This window comes from Chinchilla lanigera, unplaced genomic scaffold (genome assembly GCF_000276665.1).
Source record: "Chinchilla lanigera isolate Chin_1 unplaced genomic scaffold, ChiLan1.0 scaffold00152, whole genome shotgun sequence".
NCBI lineage: Eukaryota > Metazoa > Chordata > Mammalia > Rodentia > Chinchillidae > Chinchilla > Chinchilla lanigera.
In genome coordinates, this window is record NW_004955553.1 from 631,233 (window position 1) to 639,925 (window position 8,693).

The following is an 8,693-nucleotide window of genomic DNA, read 5'->3' on the forward strand; positions in this document are numbered from 1 at the left end:
AGTAAAAAAAAAAAAAGAACAATAGCAAACATCACAGACATAAACAGAACAAAGCAAGCACATTAAAAATGATACAGGGTTTCAAAACAAAATGATAGGAATTAACAGTGGTTGTTATATTACATATTGTTACCTTCAACGAAGTTACTCAGATTATCAGATGTAAGAATTGTTCAAACCATTGAAGAGAATAAAAAATAAAAACAAAAGCATTAGAAAGGATACAGAGTTGCACTAGACAAGATGGGAGGAATTGACCAATGGTTGTTATATTGCATATTATTGTCTTCAAATCAATTGCTCAGATTACCAGACACAAGCATGTAGAATTGGTCAGAATATAAAAAAATTTAAGTATTAACTGTTCTTTTCAATAAACCACCAGGCATCAGCACTACAGTTATCCCAGCTATTCATATATATAGATATTCCCTTCATTCTTCCTTTCTTTTTCTCCTTTCCCTCATCCCAGTTATTCCTTCCTTTGAGCAATTTCTTTCCCTTTCATATTATCTATTGTATGCTTTGGGTTTTATTTACTCTCTCAGGTTCTTACACTGATAGACAATATGATGTTTACATGTGTGGGTATGATTTATTTCACTTATGAGTATGGCTTCTAGTTGCACCCATTTACCTATAAAAGCCTTGAGTTTATCTTTTTTTTATAGTTGAGTAATACTCGATTGTATAAAAATACCACATCTTTTTTATCCATTCTTCAGTGGATGGGCATTTGGATTGTTTCCAAGATTTAGCTATGACAAATTGTGCTGCTATAAACATGGGTGCACATATATCAATGTGGTATGATGTTTTTAATTCTTCTGGGAAAATACCCAGAAGAGGAATAGCTGGGTTAAGTGGGACTGCCAATCCTAGTTTTGTGAGGAATCTCCAAACTGATTTCCACAGTGGTTTCACCAATTCTTCACTCCCACCAGAAGTGCAGAAGGGTTCCTTTTCCCCCACAGCCTCTCCAGCATTTGTGATTGGTTGATTTCTTGATGATAGCCATTCTTTCTGGGGTGAAACGGAATCTCAGTGTTGTTTTAATTTGCATTTCTTGAATGACTAATGATGTTGAACATTTTTTCATATATTTATTTGCCATTTGTATTTCTTCATCTGAGATGTGTGTATTTATCTCAGATGCCCATTTTTGGATTGGGTCTTTGAATTTTGGGGGCTTGATTTTTAAAAATTCTTTACATGTTCTAGATAGAAGTCCTTTGTCTGAGGGGCAGTTGGCTAAAATGGTTTCCCAATTTGCGGGCCTTCTTTTTACTCTGTTGGTGATTTCTTTTGATGTGCAAAATCTTCTCAATAAGATGAGATCCCAGTTGTTGATTCTTTGAAGTATTTCCCCTGCAGTTTGGTTTTTGTTCAGGAACTCTCTGCCTACCCCTGTGTCTTCAAGATTTTTACCTACTTTCTCTTCCAGTAGATTTAGTGTTTTTGTTTTAATATTTAGATCTTTGATCCATTTTAACTTTAGTGCATGGTGATAGACATGCATCTAGTTTTAGTCTTCAGCATGTGGAAAGCCCGTTTTTCCAGCACTATTTTTTATTTTTTTACTTTTGGTTTTTTTTCCAGTACCAGGAATCGAACTCACAACCTTGCGCTTGCCAGGCAGGCACTGTTCTGCTGAGCTAAATCCCCAGTCCCCCAGCGCTATTTTTTAAAGAGGCTATCTTTCTTCCAGTGAACATGTTTGGCCCCTCTGTCAGGTGGGTGAGTGTGTAGGCAGAAGACTTTTAAAGAGAAAAGCTTCATTTAGCTCAATTTTGGAGGTTCAAAGTCCAGGATGGGGCAGTCCCTCTGGTTTGGCCTCTGCTATGTCATGGTGGGAGGGTGTGAAGGAGCGAGCAGTCACATGGTGAACCAGCACAGAGAGAGAGGGAGGGTAGAGCCAGACTCAGGTTTTTGTAAAAATCCTCTTTCGAGAATTACTGCGGGGTCCAGTGAGAAAGACTTGCCCAGGGCACATCCCCAGTGACCTAAGGAGCTCCCACGAGGCCCTGTTTCCTAAAAATTCCACCACCTCCCAATAGCAGATTCCTAGAGACCACACTTTAACATGCAGCTCTTTGAGAGGCATTCATCCTCCAAGCCATAGCATGGCGCTGCTGTACTTGAGGACATCGTATGCAATGTCTATGGGCCAACTGGCTTTCCACACAGACAGAGGTGTGTCTCCAGTAGATAAAATACCTGGGCTCAGAAACCAGGTTGGAGTTAGGAGCTGCTCTAACCGTTATCACTCCTGGTGACTCACATAGATAACTTATATTTCCTGTGTCTGCAGCTTTAGCTCTGTGAGTCTAGAGGTATAGCTCCCAGAAGAACAATTCCACCCAGAGACACAGTGAGGTTTCTCTTCATTTAAAGCTCTGACTGCTGCTTCTAGTCACTTTGAGATCATCACTCTAGGAGGCCAGTAAGCAAAGCGAGGAGGCAGAGCTGCAGCTACATATGTAATGGGGGCAAGGAAGAATATATTAGACACTTAAATGACCAAGTGGGACATCTCTTGTATTCTCATGTGTATTTCTAATTAAAAATAGGCAGGTACAGCATCTATGGCCTGATAGGCATGATACCCATGGATTCAGTGCCAACCCCCTCTGGTCAAGCCACTTAGACCAGCACTTGTGGGTGACCTGCTAGAGAAGGGAGATGGTAGGTATTAGTTATGGTGTCAGAATTAACTACAACAGCAAGGGAAGTAGTTGTCACACTGATCCTCCTTCTTTTGTTTTTGTTTTTGTTCTTGTTTTTACTACTACAGATTGAACCCAGGGCTTTTGCACTGAACTACATCCCCAGCCCCTTTTACTTTTTATTCTGAGACAAGATCTTGCTAAGTTGCCAAGGTTAAGCTTGAATTTGCAATCCTCCTGCCTCAGCCTCTCAGAGTGCTGGGATTATAGGTGTGTGCCACAGCACCTGGCTAATCCTCCTTTTTTCTTCTTTTTCAACTTATTTGTTGTTAATACATTTTCCAAGAACGTTTGACCGAACAGAATTCTGGAGAAGGTGACTAAGACAGAGTGAACTCAATGTGAGGAACTGGAGACTGGAGTGCTGGCTCAGCCTGCCAGAGTGTAGACTGTCATAGATGCTGTTGGTGTCTTGTCTTGAATCCTGACCTCAGAAAGGTGCACCTATTCCTCAGTTTCTGACCGTGTTGACTGCCACAGCTCGCAGCTGGACCCTGGTCCAGCAAGTTGATCATGGCAATCAGGAATCGCCTAGAGATTCAGAAAGGAGCTCACATACCCTACCCACGCTGAGAAGAGCCTGCAACCAGTGACGCTGATGTTGGGGTACAAAGTCTGGGGATCTCACCTCAAGACAGGGAGCCTGGGGGGCCATTTCCGCTCCAGGCAGTCTAGAGAAAATCGCATCTTAACCTTCTACTTCTTTATTCTGGGCTATTCATTCTGTGTGAATTCTTTCCATTTGGGGTTCCACTCTGGGAAGAATGACAGACAATATTCTTTCTCTTTTAAAGTATATTTCTTAAGGTCTAACTAGCAGAAAAATATACAGGAGAAAAAGCAAATCTCTCCCATCACTCACTTTCATCCACTGGCCCTTTCCAGGGTTCTCTGGAAGGAACTCACCGCGGTGTGATGGCATAGGAAAGGTGTCGCTTTTCTGTGCATGCACGTGAGTATGTGCACACACTTATCCACTTAAAAGTAAATAGGAACATTCTGTACATATTTTTCTGTGACTTGTTGCATTTAACAGTGTGTCTCAGAAAGCTTTCCATGACAACATGTGTAAGTCTACCTTTTTAAAAAAAATGGCTGTTAGCGTATGGCTTCTCTTATATGAGAAACTCAAAATGTAAATAAAGAGTAAAATAAAAGATAGGTAATGGAAAGTAGGGAGATGGACCTTTCTCACATGGCAAGTGGACCACAAGGTGGAGGGCCGGGGAAGGAGTGGAGAGGAAGAGCATGGAAAAAGAATTAAGATGCGCCGTGTACCCGTACCAACTCCTTGCAAGAAATGTAAACACTATGTACTACAAACATTTGGTAATAAGATTTTTTAAAATTGGTTGTACAGTATTTATTGCATACTATTGATATACTATAATTTATTTAATTATGTTCCTGTGGGAAAACAGAGCAACACATCTGAAACTCTGTCATTCATAAGAATGTTTAAAAAAAAAGTGGTCCTAACCCACCGCTGTTTTCAAAGGTTAGATTTTGTTTATGCTAGATCTTTGATTTATTTTTAGTTTATTTTTGAGTGTGATGTGATACATGGCTTAATTCCCTTGAAAGGAATGTACGTGACTTATTGACTAGACAATCATTTTCCTGCTGAAATGTCACCTAAACCTTAAACTAAGTCACTGTATGTACAAGTATCTGCTTTGAACTGGGCATGGTGGCACACCCTTGTAATCCCAGGGTTTGAGAGGCTGAGGCAGGAGGATTGCCACAAGTTTGAGGCCAACCTGGGCTGCATAGTGAGTTCAAAGCTAATTTGAACTACAGAGTGAGACCCTGTCTTAAAAAAAACAAAATTTAAAAAGTATTTTCTCTGGCCCCTCTTCTGCTTCTTTGATTTTTTTGGTCCCTTCTTACATCATTCCTAAGTTATTTTTACAAATGCCTGCATCATATATTTCTCTACCTAATACAGGAAGACACTGTTCATTGTGCTTCTATTTAAAAGCGTTTTCAACCATTTTAGGCATTGCTTTTTTCCATATGGATTTTAAAAATATGTTGAGTTAAAATCTTTTCTTTGGATTTTAATAGTGATCACACTGTGCTTATATATTAATATAAAGAGAATTTATGTAATTTCAAGGTAGAATCTTCCTATAGAGGGATGTTACCCAGGCCCCCCTCTTTCTGGTGCTTTTCTATGAAGTTTTGTGATTTTCTTTATATATACTTTCTTTGGTTTGTCTGAGTATTTATAGTTTCTGTTGCAATTGTGAATAGCATCCATTTTTCTATTAGATTTGCGAATTGGTTATTGCTGATGAACAGAAAAGATATTGGATTTTTGTATGTTGACTTTCAATTCAACTTAATTCTATTTGTTCTAATAGCTGCAGTAGATCCTCCTGGTTGATAATCATATTGTATGCAAATAGTGACGGTTTGATCTCTCCTTTACCAATATTTATAACTCATTTTGTTCTATTTCCTTATTGCATTAGCCTATATCTCTGTTATAATGTTAAATGGTATGAATAATAGCATTTAAACTTTCATTGAAACTTGTTTGTGGGAAGAACTTCACTATAGGACTGTTCGGGTTGCTATTTGTGGTTGGCTTGCTATCGTGCAGGGACAGCGAAGCTTTTAGAGCTTCCAATGAAAACAAATAACTGGTTGTGGCATGCGTGCCATAGGTTCGCCATCACTGTGGGAAGGAAAATCTATCAGGTTGAAAAACTTTTCTTTTATCCCATCGATCCTTTATTATGGAGATGGTGCCATGTCAATTAGAAATTCAGTGGAAGTAGAAGAGATCTGCTCAATAAACCAATAGATTTAACGAGTAGAGTTCAAACTTTCTTTGTTTACTTGTGCTGCTGTAACAAAATACCCAAGACTCAGTAAAGGCAAATTCATTTCTTACACTTCTGAAGCCTGAGAAGTCTAAGAGCAGAGTGCTGGCATTGGTATCTGGTAGACGCACTCTCTGTTTCCAAGGTGGTACATTGTTCCTCTGTCCTCACCTGGAGGAAGGCACAAGGGCCAGAGAACACAACCTTTAGCCTCCAGCTCTTTTAAAATGGTGTATTCCCATTCATGGGGGCTGAGCCTTCATAATTTAATTATCCCCCAAAGGCTGGTACACCTCTTAATACTGCAACACCGGAGATTAAGTTTGAATGAGTTTTGGAGGGGACATTGTCATTCAGACCATAGCACCTTTCTGACCAGTGACCCTCCGAGCACTTGGTGAAGCTGGTAGCAAAGTTGATTCATTTCTCGTCCTGAGAAGAGAGGGGACTAGTCACTCCCCACAATACCCTTGAATTCTACAAAATGGAACTTTGTCGTCATTGCTAAAGCTCTGCAATTCTAATGAGAAAGCCTGTTGGAGTCTCTCACATCTCTTTTCAGTATCCACTAAAATGATCAGAATGCTCTTATTTTTAATTTTTTCACATAAATGATTACACTAATATATTTCCCAATACTGAACCATCCTTTAATTCCTAAACCAAATTAAACTTGAGTATGTTATTCTTCAATGCAATGATAAATTTGATTTTTCATCATATATTTTGCCACTAATTTTTAATAACAAAGTTGGCTTTTAGGTGTTCTCTGGATTTTGTGTTCCTCTGGGCTTTGTATCAGGTTGTGTCAGTTCATGTAGTTACTCTGGAACACTGTTATTTCCTCCTATGCTTCTGAATAGTTTATGTAGCATTAGAATCAACTGAACTTTGGAGGTTTTGTGAAATTTTCCCGTGACCTCCTTAATATCTTATCAGTTATGGCTTGGATCAAGAATGACACTCAAAACCCTCATGTACTCTGAGGCAGGACTTTTTTGTTTGTTTGTTTGTTTTCTGGTACTGGGTATCGAACTCACGACCTCGGGCTTGCCAGGCAGGCGCTGTGCTGCTGAGCTAAATCCCCAGCCTCCAAGTCCTTTTGGAGGGTGACTGGACAGTGAGGGTCTATACTGAATGTGCTGAGTGTGCACATGAGGAGGTAGGGCCTGGTTGGAGGCTGGTCACTGGGGAGCGACCTGGAAGGGTGTATCTCTCTCCCCAGCCCCTCTCTTCTCTCTCTGTTTCCTGGGTGCCATGACTTGAGTGGCTTTCCTCCACCCAGGCCCTTCCCCTATGTTGTTGCTGCCTTGGAGCCAACTGACCATGGACTGAAAATGTGAACTCGAGTAAGCCTCTCTTCCTGTAAGTTCTGGGTGTTGAGGCATTCTGTTTCAATTACAACACAAGCAACCAAAACTGACCCTGACCCATAGTCCTGTTTGACATGAGACTCATTCACTACCCCTCTTCTGCTTTGTTCTAGATGCCAAGGGAACATGTGTTTAGGCTGGCTGACCTGCTAGCTTTCAAGTGAGTCAGCCAATGGGAGGAAGTCATTGAAAAATGGAAGAAGGGAAGTGGGAAAAGCAGTGGTCCCTGCCTGTTTCCTTCTTTGAGTAGTATCTGTGATGGCAGCTCCATCTTCTTCTTCATGATTCCTGTCACCATTTTTTCCTCTCCCCTTGTATCAGTTATGGCTCACTAGAGAAGCAGATAATATAGTTAATATAATAAATATGATATAACTAATATAAACATATAATAAGAATTTACAAGGAAGACTTACAATGTCCACTTGCAGAGTCAGCAGTAGAAGAATGCAAGATGGCTGTCTGTGTGCTAGAGAGCCAGATCAAACCGGTTGAAAGTTGAAGGTCTGGTGCTCGATGCAGAGTCCAGTGTGAGTCTGCGTAGGAAATTCAAAAAGTCTCCTTATGGAAAGCTGAAGAACCAGCCTGCACTGGAACCCTGAGGGAACTGGAGATGAATCTTCAAAGGCAGTGGTGAAAACCAGAGCCCTTCTGAAGGAGAAAAAGGGAAGACTTCCTCCTTTCCAGTTTTATTCCATCCAGGCTACCAGCCTATTGCTTGGTGCCACCCACATCTGGAATGGGTCTTCCTTCCTCAGTTTGTGGCCTATGTACCAATCATCCACAGACACACTCAGAACTGTGCTCCACTAATCCACCCGGCATTTCTTAATCCATTCAAGTTGACATTACAATCAAGGATCACACCACCCTGGTCCAGCTCCTAGGAGGCTGGACCCTCTTAGAAGTGCCTCCTTCTATGGTCCTTTCAGCTTCCAACTTTGCTAGGCAACCCTGCTAGGTTCCTGGCTCTGCTATGACCAGTGCAACCAATTCCCTGCATTAAGCTCTCTCAGCTTGAGATGCTTAGGTTTTGATGTTCTGACTGGTTTCTGACTCAGAAAGACTTTAATTTGCTATTTCTCTAATCAGTTTTGATCATTTAAAAAAAAATTATATACTGGCAAATTGTAACTGTATATATTTATGGGGTACAGAGTAATGTGATGATTTTTTAATACAATTAAGAATGATTCAATCCAGGTAATTAACCTATCCATCACCTCAAATATTTGACATTTTCTGTGATGGGAACATTTGAGATTTACAGTTTTAGCTGTATTGAAAAGTCATTTACTTTTTTCTTAAGAAGCCACCTATTTCATAGTGATTTTCAAATTTGTTAGAACAAAGTTGTATATAAATGTCTACCATAATTTTAAAAACCATCTTTATTTTAGCAGTCACATTCCCATTCTGTTCCTAATATTGCTTATTTGTATGTGTATGTATGTGTTTCACCATCAAACTTGTCAGACATTTGTCTACTTTATTAGTATGTTGCCAGATTCTTTACATAAATCCTTATTTAATCTCTGTACCAACTTCACAGAAGAGGTTTATATTTTCGGGAGATGGCAGCAAAGAAAATCATTCCTTTACTCGCCAGAGACCACAAGCCTCTTAAATTGCAGAGCTGAAACTTGAACTCAGGTCTGTCTGAATTCAAAGCTGATGCCTTCCTCCCTTCTTAGCATGGCTGCCTGGAGCCAGATTAAAAGGATTATCATGAGTAGACTTGACATTTTCTACAAAGGACATGG

General features: G+C 40.1%; 1 long non-coding RNA gene across 1 annotated transcript in view; it reads left to right on the plus strand.

Annotated features, from left to right (window-relative positions):
* The window catches only part of LOC106147399, a 23,641-nt gene extending 15,996 nt beyond the window's left edge, over positions 1–7,645 (plus strand). The window contains exon 3 of the long non-coding RNA XR_001232292.1: positions 7,362–7,645. This is a non-coding gene — a long non-coding RNA (uncharacterized LOC106147399). The remainder of the gene's footprint in view (positions 1–7,361) is intronic.
* Positions 7,646–8,693: the final 1,048 nt, after the last annotated feature.